The sequence below is a fragment of the Rattus norvegicus genome, chromosome 3 (genome assembly GCF_021556685.1).
Source record: "Rattus norvegicus strain SHRSP/BbbUtx chromosome 3, alternate assembly SHRSP_T2T, whole genome shotgun sequence".
Classification (NCBI taxonomy): Eukaryota; Metazoa; Chordata; class Mammalia; order Rodentia; family Muridae; genus Rattus; species Rattus norvegicus.
In genome coordinates this window covers 67,975,363-67,987,581 of record NC_141536.1, presented here as the reverse complement: position 1 = coordinate 67,987,581, position 12,219 = coordinate 67,975,363, and positions in this window count along the sequence as shown.

Here is a 12,219-nt window from a genome sequence, read left to right as displayed (position 1 = left end):
AGAAGAGTTACTAGTTTTTCAACAAATTCATAAGGAGAAACTGCTTACTTTGGGTAGGTGTTGGCACAACACTATAGCCCCCATGAGGAAGTAGAGAGTGGAGGCAATGGAAGCAAAGAAGAGACACTTAGGGACGGGGACCCAATATTCCTTTCAAGGGTTTTCCTTTCCCCAGTGACCTGACCTGACTTCCCTTCACCTTTTATGTGTCCCCTTCCCCACCTCCAGGAGTGTCACCCAATGCAACAGGGGCCTTTGTGGGGTACTGTGACAGTTTGCTTTTCTGTATTTATTCTTCAGAAGTTGAATAAGACTTCCTGTAACAGTAGAATGTAGAAATCTTAATTTCTTCTTTTTAGTGATTCATTTAATACCTCTAATTTTAAAGGATTTTTTATGGCAGTCATAAGTATAGGAAAGTTGTAAACAATCTAGAATCTCTCAGTCAGAGCTGAAGAATCATAGTTCACTAGTGTCTCTTGTTCTTGGTTTCTAACTAAACCTATCTTATGCTAATGCTAGACTGCATCATAACCAATGTTCCCAACACATTCTCTGATATGGAAATTAGAGCTGTTTTTAGTTGTCCATAACCAAAAACTGTTTTGGACTGAATTGTGTTTCCAAAATTCACAACCTCTACTACTTTAGAATGTAACTAACTACATTTGTAGATAAAGGAGATAGTTAAATTAAAATGAAATTTTCAGTGTAGACCCTAATCCAATACAAATCTCCATGTAAAATCTTATAAAAAAGGAAAAACTGAATTTGAAATTTTTTTGAGACAGGGTCTCCTTAAGTTGTTCACTTTGGCCTTGGACTTCTAGTCTGGGCTGGCTTTGAACTTGCCATTCTCCCATTGAGCCTCCCAAATAGCTGGGATTACAGATTTGTGTAACAAGCCCTCGTATAAGAGAGAATCTATATTGTATACAGAAGCAAGAAAGACCACAGGAAGACATGGCTGGAAGGTGGCTATCTGAGTCAAGGAGGCCTTTGAAGAAAGCAAACACAGGGACAGGACAGAGTCTAGCAAGCTAAAGCTTTGTGTTTCATTTCTAGTAGCATACAAACCAGGCATGGTGGCACAAGCATGTACTCTCAGCACCTGGGAAGCAGAGACAGAACAATCATAAGTTTAAGGCTATCTTTGGCCACAGTAAGTTCAAGGCCAGCCTGGGTTACACAGTACCTTACTCTTTATTTATAGCCTCCATCTCGTTTAAGTACCAAATCTGCAGTACTCTGTTATGGAAACCCAAGCAAAGTAACACTCTGGTAAGGGTTAGGTCTAGAGTATACATATTGCTATTGTGGTGAGCAGAAGCTATTTCATTGTAATTCTTTTGATAAAAATAAGACTAACTTAACTGGCCATCTAAATTGCTGACTCATCTCCCCAGTTAGCATGGTACCTACTAGAAGTGTTTTTAATTTAAATGTTTAATGCTTCAAAATCCTCTGACATTCAGACAGCCTCCTTCAAGACATTTTCCCCTCCAAAATAAACTATGACAAAAGACTTGCCAGTAGAGCATGTAAAATCTCTTTTAACTTGTCAGTTTGAGTTTCTGTGCTGTAACCCTTCACTGCAATCTACACTGACATAACATTTTTTTAAGTGGATAACTTATCTGTTTCTATTTTAAATACTTCTTGCTACCATTATCATAGCTATTATGGCATTTGTCAAGAAATCGAGATGTACAGTTTCCAAATATTTTTTTGCTTCAGTGAAGCCTGCACCATTTTTCATGATCCCCATCAATCATGTCTGTTCCCTAGTAATAGCTTTCTGATGCTTCCCCGTGTTCTCTTGAATTCAGTGCTGGGAGTTTGCACTTTCTCTGCACAGAAGTGAATGATTTTTAGTTTCTATTACTTCAATTGATATTCCTCATTTGAGGCCAACTTTTCCTATTTTCCACCTTCAAATACCACCCATTACTGTATCATGCCTTAGAGCTTTCTCAAGGTCTTACATATATGATCACAGAAACAAAAAAAAAAGTTAAGGGAAAAAATCTCTATTCCATATAAGTGCCACAACTAGAAGTGTTAGTGAGCTGTTTTTTTTTTTCAACTTCCAATTTAGTCAAATCATAGCCACCCCCCTCCTCCTGCAGTTCTGGGTAGAATTGGAGGCCTTACACGTGGTGAACAAGTGGTTTATCCTGAGCCACACTGTTCTCCCCCTCAGTATAACTCAGATGTCTGCTTTCAGACTCATGATCTTATTTCAGGGCTGAATTTTTTGCTTGGACTATTTTGAGGAGGCTCTTACTTTATCATTTTCCGATTTCTTCACCAGTACTTCGATTACTATCAAAGTAAGTCCTCTGATACAACTTTGATGGTGTGCCTGCATTACTTAAATTTTTTTCTTTCTAACTGTATAGGAATGGTTTTATCACAGGTTTTAATTTTTCCGATAAACTTAAGATTTTTATATTACATTGATGATCATCTTGTTCTTATTTTTCCACAAAACCATGATTAATCACATCAATCAAGGATTGATAAGTGTGAGTCAGTGGTGTTAACAAGGAAGAGCTCATATGGAAGATCATATTATGAAAGCAGCAGGGGTTGGGGATTTAGCTCAGTGGTAGAGCGCTTGCCTAGCAAGCTCAAGGCCCTGGGTTCGGTCCCCAGCTCTGAAAAAAAGAAAAAAAAAAGAAAAAAAAGGAGAAAAAAAAGCAGCAAGTTAAATTATGGTAAGTAAGACATTGATGAATGATAATATCTACAGAATAATAGTATATACTGTACCTTGTCTCTTAGAGAGTCCTAAGTGTGTTTATAAGCATGAATCCCAGTCTTTGGGACACACTGGCAGGAGGATCTCTTGAGTTCAAGGCCACCTGGTCTACATAACAAGTTCCAGGAGAGCAAGGACTGTATAGAGGTACCCTGTCTCAAAACAACACCACCACCTACAAAAATCCAAACCAAACCAAACAAAAGAAACAACAACAAGGGCTGGAGAGATGGCTCAGCGGTTAAGAGCACTGACTGCTCTTCCAGAGGTCCTGAGTTCAATTCCCAGCAACCACATGGTGGCTTACAATCATCTGAAATGGGATCTGATGCCCTCTTCTGGTGTGCCTGACAGGTAGAGTGTACTCATATAAATAATAAATAAATGTTTAAAAAAAAAAAGAAACAACAACAAAATGAATGATGCTGGGACAGAGCAATGGTTCAGATATTAATAGCCAGTCTCACAGACTTTGTATATAATAAAAATGAATAGGGCTGAGAATCCTTCTTCACTTGTCCTCCAGTGATATATTTAATTTTATATTTAGTTTCATTATTGGAGATGAATTTAATAAAAGCCTCCGTGCCGAGATGGCATGAGCACCCAGAATTTAGAATTTTTTAATAATCATGCGATACATAACTGTCACAACAAAATATTGCAATAGAGGGAGCTTTACAGGATAATAGTCTCCATGGTGATGCACACATAGGCTCCTTTTCTCCAGTTTTCTGATAGTATTATGGGATGTAGATTTGTAACGGTGTTTGAGGGATTGTGGAAAATGGGAATGGTCAATGTGGAACAGGTATTAATGTTACTAAATTATTTCCTTGTAAACTAGGTTTGAATGATACTTACTCCCCATAATGAGATGGTGTCCCAGTACATCCTCAAATCAGAAGACTGAAGAAAACTGGACCAATGATCTTACTGGCACTTGTATTTTTCCTATTCAATTGTAAAAAATGGGGCTGGAGAGATGGCTCAGCAGTTAGGAGCACTGACTGCTCTTCCAGAGGTCCTGAGTTTAAATCCCAACGACCACATGGTGACTCACAACCATCTGTAATAGGATCTGATGCCCTCTTCTGGTGTGTATGAAGACAGTGACAGTGTACTCATATACATAAAATAAATAAATCTTTTAAAAAAATAGAAAATGTGGCCTGACAAATGTATTCATGTGCTTTTTAATTGTGTGTGCGTGTGTGCGCGTGCACATGATCATGTGCCTGCAGTGAGAGGAAGACTTTGCGTCCCTTGATTAGACCTATAGGTGGATGCGAACTGCCCTACATGTGTAGTGGAACAACACTCTGGTCTTCTGCAAAAGCAACATGGGCTCATAATCACTAAGCCACATCTCTACCCCTGTTTTTCATATTCTCATGAGAAGGCTAAGATAGAAAATTTCAAATTGAAACAATCTTAAAATCTTTCAGATCATACAGGTGTCAGAGAAGTACCATCCGTGTATGAACAATATTGTGGGGCACAGGAAGTAAAAGGACTTTTCACCTAGTGAAATTAGCTCTTCAGAAAAGGGGTTATTCAAACTGGAAACAGGGAGTTTTCTAAACAGAGTGTTAGATCTTCAGGCAGGGGAAATAGCATGTACAACATGTATGTAAAGTGTGTGACAATTTCAGGTAATGACAGTGGTCTGCTAACAGTGTTGAGACAGTAATTGGAGATGCAGGTAAAACACATTAGGATAGATTTTTTTTGTTTGAGTCTTATATATGACCTTAAAGAGCTTGCACTTTAATATGAAGTTATTAGTGAGCCATTCAAGGCTTTTATAGAGATCTATGAGCTTAGATCCATATTTTAACCAAGATAAACCTGACAGGAGATAAATGAGACTGGTGAGAGAGTAGACAGAGAGATCAATTTTTATGTTGCTGCTGTACAGTAGGAGATGAACGACAGCCAGTTCAGACAGTAATGACTGAGATAAGGGACTCAATTGAGTTATCTAGGACATATAAATAATCAGAATAAATCCATACCAAAGGATGTGAAAGGCAAGAAGGACAGGTAGGAATTGAGAACCTGTTTGTGTCTGGATAACAGGGTTGAAGATTTAGAGTAAGAAGGGCAATGGAGGCAGGGCAAGAGGAAAATAAGAAATTAGTTTTAGACAAGCTGTCATGGCTTTCTGGGTAGAGATGTATGATAGGCAGTTGAAAATTTAAATATGGGTTCACAGAGAGAGGCTAGGGTAACAATAATTTTAGGTCCATCCATGATCTAGGTGTCAATAGAACTCCTAGGGGTAGTTAAGCTCACTCATGTGGGAGAGTGAATGATGTGAAATGAGAGAGCCAAGGTAGGATTCCCAAGTAACAGTAATATGCAAGGGATAGAACATGGAAGGATGTTGGGAGCTTGAAGGCCTTGTGCCCACAGCTCATCAGGGAATCCGAGAATGATGAACATTCAGGGTTGTCCTTTCAAAGGGAAGGACATATAATACGTTTTTCCAGAAGGCTGGGAACTAGAAGTGATTAATAGCTTGGTGATCTGCAATATCTGTTGGACCAGGCCCTATCAAGCTTCCCCAACCAGGACTAGAGACACATAATAATCTAAATGACCCTTACATGTATATCCAGGGGCTCCCTCAAACTCCCCCAAATGGGACAGAAGGCGGCTAATAGCCCAAGTAACCTATAGGCTATCTGCATGACCAAGACCAGGCAAGATCCTTTCTTAGGCCCTCAAGCTAGAACAGATAGTCTATGTCTAGAACCCATCTTCTTAGAAGAAATGACATATATTTATTAAGTTTTGATATAATTATTGCCTCCCTGTGCACTAGGGATTATGGAACACCAGAGTTTTTTTCCCCAAATTAAATTGTGTTTAAATATGCTGGCAATAAACTGTCTGGCACCAGACTCTCTAGAACAGTGATTCTCAACTTCCCTAATGCTGTGACCCTTTAATACAACTCCTTATGTTGTGGTGACCTACCCCAACCACAAAATTATTTTTTTTCTCTATGGATACCTGCTTTTATTTCACTGGTTATTAAGATTTTAAGGAACTGATTACCAAAGTCACATATAAAGGGCTTTTCCAGTTGTTAACAACAACAACAACAACAACAACAACAACAAAAACAACCCATATTTTTAAAAAAAGCAAACCCTATTCTTAAAAAAAAAGCTTTAAAATTTTTAAAGCGATACTTTTATGACAAAGATACTGATATAGTTCTGTTAGTGTGAGGGAAATGACAGCAGTTCACAATTTTAATGTGCATGAAATTCTGCTTGGATCTACAATACTCTTTTTCTGATATTTTGTTGCTTAAGAATTAGGAACAATCTTTTTTGTAAACTTTGTAACAAGCTAACAAAAAACCTTGCAGTTTTATTAAATTAATTTTTCTTTATGACTTTGCCTTATGAATAAATTCTAAAATGGAGGTTCTAGCATCTTGGTTTATCAGTGCATATTAGAAACCTACATTCTCAGCCAGCCCCCAACTCTACAGTAGAAAATTCTCAGACAAAAGCATCCTTAGTCTATAATTAACAAAGCTTGCCTACATTTTCTTTGCAGATGCCCACACGAAGATTGTCCACATAGCACTGAATGACGGTGCTGGTGTCCTGTTTCAAAACCTCCCGTGACTCCTCATGCTGTCGGAGAGCATTAAAGCTCACTAGCTCAATTCACAGGGCCTGCACTTAGTGTGTTTAGTGTCAAATTGGTTTATGGAACACATAGAGCTCGGCTACAGAATATTAGCATGCTGACTGGTGTCTTAGACGAGAAACACAAGTCAGAACCTGGGCATCAGACGAGAGCCGCTCGAGTTCCCACACGGATCCATCTGAAGATTCAGCTTGCCCATCAAGACAGTTTCATTTCTCAAATGAAATATGGCTGGGAGATTTATTAGAGGAGCGACCACATGATAAATGAGTTGTCTGTCATCTTTGCACCCTCACTCTATGGCAGTTGAATGCTGTCTGTCATTTCTTCACGTGGAATTTAGATGTAAAAGAAGGAAGAAATGAGGTGATCCTAAGGCAGGGAGGGAGAGAGCAGGGACTGGCAAAGGGGAAAGTGGGAGATGATGGGGCAGGGAGGGAGATGGAGATGGAGAAGTCTGTTTGTTCCCTCCGGTCGGAAGCAGGAAACTTCTAGAAATGTAATTCCTGGAGACCAAAATAGGTTTACTCCTGACTTGACTAATTTTAGTCAAACTTTCATTTGCTCGCTTCCCCGTGGTCTCATCAAGCTATGACTTATGTGAGTCTGTACACGAGTGCTGGTTATTCGCCCCTTCTCGCTAAGCATCACTCTTCTCTCTTGCCAACAGAGGTTAAACGACTCCTTCAAAACAAAGAAGAATTCCAAGCAGTGGTTACACGCTGATTTGTACCTACGTTTGTACAAAACACACACATGACATTTTATATACCATTTGGAATTTTTGAATTTTTTTCTGAGGTCGTACTATATGCAGTCATTTGGAATAGTTAGGGTAATTTGGTAAGTGAATTACAACTCCTCTGGGCTGGGCAGATGGAACCGTGGGAAAAGGCACCTAGGGTCAAATGGAATGGTTTGAGTTTGATCCCTGACTCCACGCAATGGAAGAAGCGTACCAACTCCTGAAGGTTGTTCTCTGACCATGTGCACTCTGTAGAATATGTTCACCAGAATATACAAATACATATTCATGTATGCACACAAAATAGAAAAAGTATAATAACTTTAAAAACTATAACTCACCTCCCTAAACTGAAAAGGATGGTCGACAGTCACTTTCTTGATTGGGATCTATTTCCATTCTAGTCTCCGAGATTATTTTATCATTTTATTATTACTCTGCCTCTACACTATCTCCATCATATTTAATTACAGGAATAAATTGTTTATTATTATTATTATTATTATTATTGTTATTATTATTTCTTGATTTTTTTCTTCTCTTGGCACATTGTTTTCATGGCTTTTGAGTTTAGTTTTCTAGGTATTAGTTAAGCTATCAATTCATTTTAATGGAAAATGACTTTTACAGAGAACATTAAATACATTTTTTTTGTTGCTGTCACTGTTTTTTTTTTTTTTTTTTATTAACTTGAGTATTTCTTATATACATTTCGAGTGTTATTCCCTTTCCCGGTTTCCGGGCAAACATCCCCCTCCCCCCTCCCCTTCCTTATGGGTGTTCCCCTCCCAACCCTCCCCCCATTGCCGCCCTCCCCCATAGACTAGTTCACTGGGGGTTCAGTCTTAGCAGGACCCAGGGCTTCCCCTTCCACTGGTGCTCTTACTAGGATATTCATTGCTACCTATGGGGACAGAGTCCAGGGTCAGTCCATGTATAGTCTTTAGGTAGTGGCTTAGTCCCTGGAAGCTCTGGTTGCTTGGCATTGTTGTACTTTTGGGGTCTCGAGCACCTTCAAGCTCTTCCAGTTCTTTCTCTGATTCCTTCAACGGGGGACCTATTCTCAGTTCAGTGGTTTGCTGCTGGCATTCGCCTCTGTATTTGCTGTATTCTGGCTGTGTCTCTCAGGAGAGATCTACATCCGGCTCCTGTCGGTCTGCACTTCTTTGCTTCATCCATCTTGTCTAATTGGGTGGCTGTATATGTATGGGCCACATGTGGGGCAGGCTCTGAATGGGTGTTCCTTCAGTCTCTGTTTTAATCTTTGCCTCTCCCTTCCCTGCCAAGGGTATTCTTTTTCCTCATTTAAAGAAGGAGTGAAGCATTCACATTTTGATCATCCGTCTTGAGTTTCGTTTGTTCTAGGGATCTAGGGTAATTCAAGCATTTGGGCTAATAGCCACTTATCAATGAGTGCATACCATGTATGTCTTTCTGTGATTGGGTTAGCTCACTCAGGATGATATTTTCCAGTTCCAACCATTTGCCTACGAATTTCATAAACTCGTTGTTTTTGATAGCTGAGTAATATTCCATTGTGTAGATGTACCACATTTTCTGTATCCATTCCTCTGTTGAAGGGCATCTGGGTTCTTTCCATTTTCTGGCTATTATAAATAAGGCTGCGATGAACATAGTGGAGCACGTGTCTCTTTTATATGTTGAGGCATCTTATGGGTATATGCCCAAGAGAGGTATAGCTGGATCCTCAGGCAGTTCAATGTCCAATTTTCTGAGGAACCTCCAGACTGATTTCCAGAATGGTTTTACCAGTCTGCAATCCCACCAACAATGGAGGAGTGTTCCTCTTTCTCCACATCCTCGCCAGCATCTGCTGTCACCTGAGTTTTTGATCTTAGCCATTCTCACTGGTGTGAGGTGAAATCTCAGGGTTGTTTTGATTTGCATTTCCCTTATGACTAAAGATGTTGAACATTTCTTTAGGTGTTTCTCAGCCATTCGGCATTCCTCAGCTGTGAATTCTTTGTTTAGCTCTGAACCCCATTTTTTAATAGGGTTATTTGTTTCCCTGCGGTCTAACTTCTTGAGTTCTTTGTATATTTTGGATATAAGGCCTCTATCTGTTGTAGGATTGGTAAAGATCTTTTCCCAATCTGTTGGTTGCCGTTTTGTCCTAACCACCGTGTCCTTTGCCTTACAGAAGCTTTGCAGTTTTATGAGATCCCATTTGTCGATTCTTGATCTTAGAGCATAAGCCATTGGTGTTTTGTTCAGGAAATTTTTTCCAGTGCCCATGTGTTCCAGATGCTTCCCTAGTTTTTCTTCTATTAGTTTGAGTGTGTCTGGTTTGATGTGGAGGTCCTTGATCCACTTGGACTTAAGCTTTGTACAGGGTGATAAGGATGGATCGATCTGCATTCTTCTACATGTTGCCCTCCAGTTGAACCAGCACCATTTGCTGAAAATGCTATCTTTTTTCCATTGGATGGTTTTGGCTCCTTTGTCAAAAATCAAGTGACCATAGGTGTGTGGGTTCATTTCTGGGTCTTCAATTCTATTCCATTGGTCTATCTGTCTGTCTCTGTACCAATACCATGCAGTTTTTATCACTATTGCTCTGTAATACTGCTTGAGTTCAGGGATAGTGATTCCCCCTGAAGTCCTTTTATTGTTGAGGATAGCTTTAGCTATCCTGGGTTTTTTGTTATTCCAGATGAATTTGCAAATTGTTCTGTCTAACTCTTTGAAGAATTGGATTGGTATTTTGATGGGGATTGCATTGAATCTGTAGATTGCTTTTGGTAAAATGGCCATTTTTACTATATTAATCCTGCCAATCCATGAGCATGGGAGATCTTTCCATCTTCTGAGGTCTTCTTCAATTTCTTTCCTCAGTGTCTTGAAGTTCTTATTGTACAGATCTTTTACTTGCTTGGTTAAAGTCACACCGAGGTACTTTATATTATTTGGGTCTATTATGAAGGGTGTCGTTTCCCTAATTTCTTTCTCGGCTTGTTTCTCTTTTGTATTTATTTGAGTTAATTTTTACCCAGCCACTTTGCTGAAGTTGTTTATCAGCTTTAGTAGTTCTCTGGTGGAACTTTTGGGATCACTTAAATATACTATCATATCATCTGCAAATAGTGATATTTTGACCTCTTCTTTTCCGATCTGTATCCCCTTGATCTCCTTTTGTTGTCTGATTGCTCTGGCTAGAACTTCACGAACTATATTGAATAAGTAGGGAGAGAGTGGGCAGCCTTGTCTAGTCCCTGATTTTAGTGGGATTGCTTCAAGTTTCTCTCCATTTAGTTTAATGTTAGCAACTGGTTTGCTGTATATGGCTTTTACTATGTTTAGGTATGGGCCTTGAATTCCTATTCTTTCCATGACTTTTATCATGAAGGGGTGTTGAATTTTGTCAAATGCTTTCTCAGCATCTAATGAAATGATCATGTGGTTCTGTTCTTTCAGTTTGTTTATATAATGGATCACGTTGATGGTTTTCCGTATATTAAACCATCCCTGCATGCCTGGGATGAAGCCTACTTGATCATGGTGGATGATTGTTTTGATGTGCTCTTGAATTCGGTTTGCCAGAATTTTATTGAGTATTTTTGAGTCGATATTCATAAGGGAAATTGGTCTGAAGTTCTCTTTCTTTGTTGTGTCTTTGTGTGGTTTAGGTATAAGAGTAATTGTGGCTTCGTAGAAGGAATTCGGTAGGGCTCCATCTGTTTCAATTTTGTGGAATAGTTTGGATAATATTGGTATGAGGTCTTCTATGAAGGTTTGATAGAATTCTGCACTAAACCCGTCTGGACCTGGGCTCTTTTTGGTTGGGAGACCTTTAATGACTGCTTCTATTTCCTTAGGAGTTATGGGGTTGTTTAACTGGTTTATCTGTTCCTGATTTAACTTCGGTACCTGGTATCTGTCTAAGAAATTGTCCATTTCCTGAAGATTTTCAAATTTTGTTGAATATAGGTTTTTATAGTAAGATCTGATGATTTTTTGAATTTCCTCTGAATCTGTAGTTATGTCTCCCTTTTCATTTCTGATTTTGTTAATTTGGACGCACTCTCTGTGTCCTCTCGTTAGTCTGGCTAAGGGTTTATCTATCTTGTTGATTTTCTCAAAGAACCAACTTTTGGTTCTGTTGATTCTTTCTATGGTCCTTTTTGTTTCTACTTGGTTGATTTCAGCTCTGAGTTTGATTATTTCCTGCCTTCTACTCCTCCTGGGTGTATTTGCTTCTTTTTGTTCTAGAGCTTTTAGGTGTGCTGTCAAGCTGCTGACATATGCTCTTTCCTGTTTCTTTCAGCAGGCACTCAGTGTTATGAGTTTTCCTCTTAGCACAGCTTTCATTGTGTCCCATAAGTTTGAGTATGTTGTATCTTCATTTTCATTAATTTCTAAAAAGTTTTTAATTTCTTTCTTTATTTCTTCCTTGACCAGGTTATCATTGAGTAGAGCATTGTTCAATTTCCATATATGTGCGCATTCTTCCCTTATTGTTATTGAAGACCAGTTTTAGGCCGTGGTGGTCCGATAGCACGCATGGGATTATTTCTATCTTTCTGTACCTCTTGAGGCCCGTTTTTTGACCAATTATATGGTCAATTTTGGAGAAAGTACCATGAGGAGCTGAGAAGAAGGTATATCCTTTTGCTTTAGGATAGAATGTTCTATAAATATCTGTTAAGTCCATTTGGCTCATGACTTTTCTTAGTCTGTCGACATCACTGTTTAATTTCTGTTTCCATGATCTGTCCATTGATGAGAGTGGGGTGTTGAAATCTCCCACTATTATTGTGTGAGGTGCAATGTGTGTTTTGAGCTTTAGTAAGGTTTCTTTTACGTATAGGTGCCCTTGTATTTGGGGCATAGATATTTAGGATTGAGAGTTCATCTTGGTGGATTTTTCCTTTGATGAATATGAAGTGTCCTTCCTTATCTTTTTTGATGACTTTTAGTTGGAAATTGATTTTATTTGATATTAGAATGGCTACTCCAGCTTGCTTCTTCTGACCATTTGCTTGGAAAGTTGTTTTCCAGCCTTTCACTCTGAGGT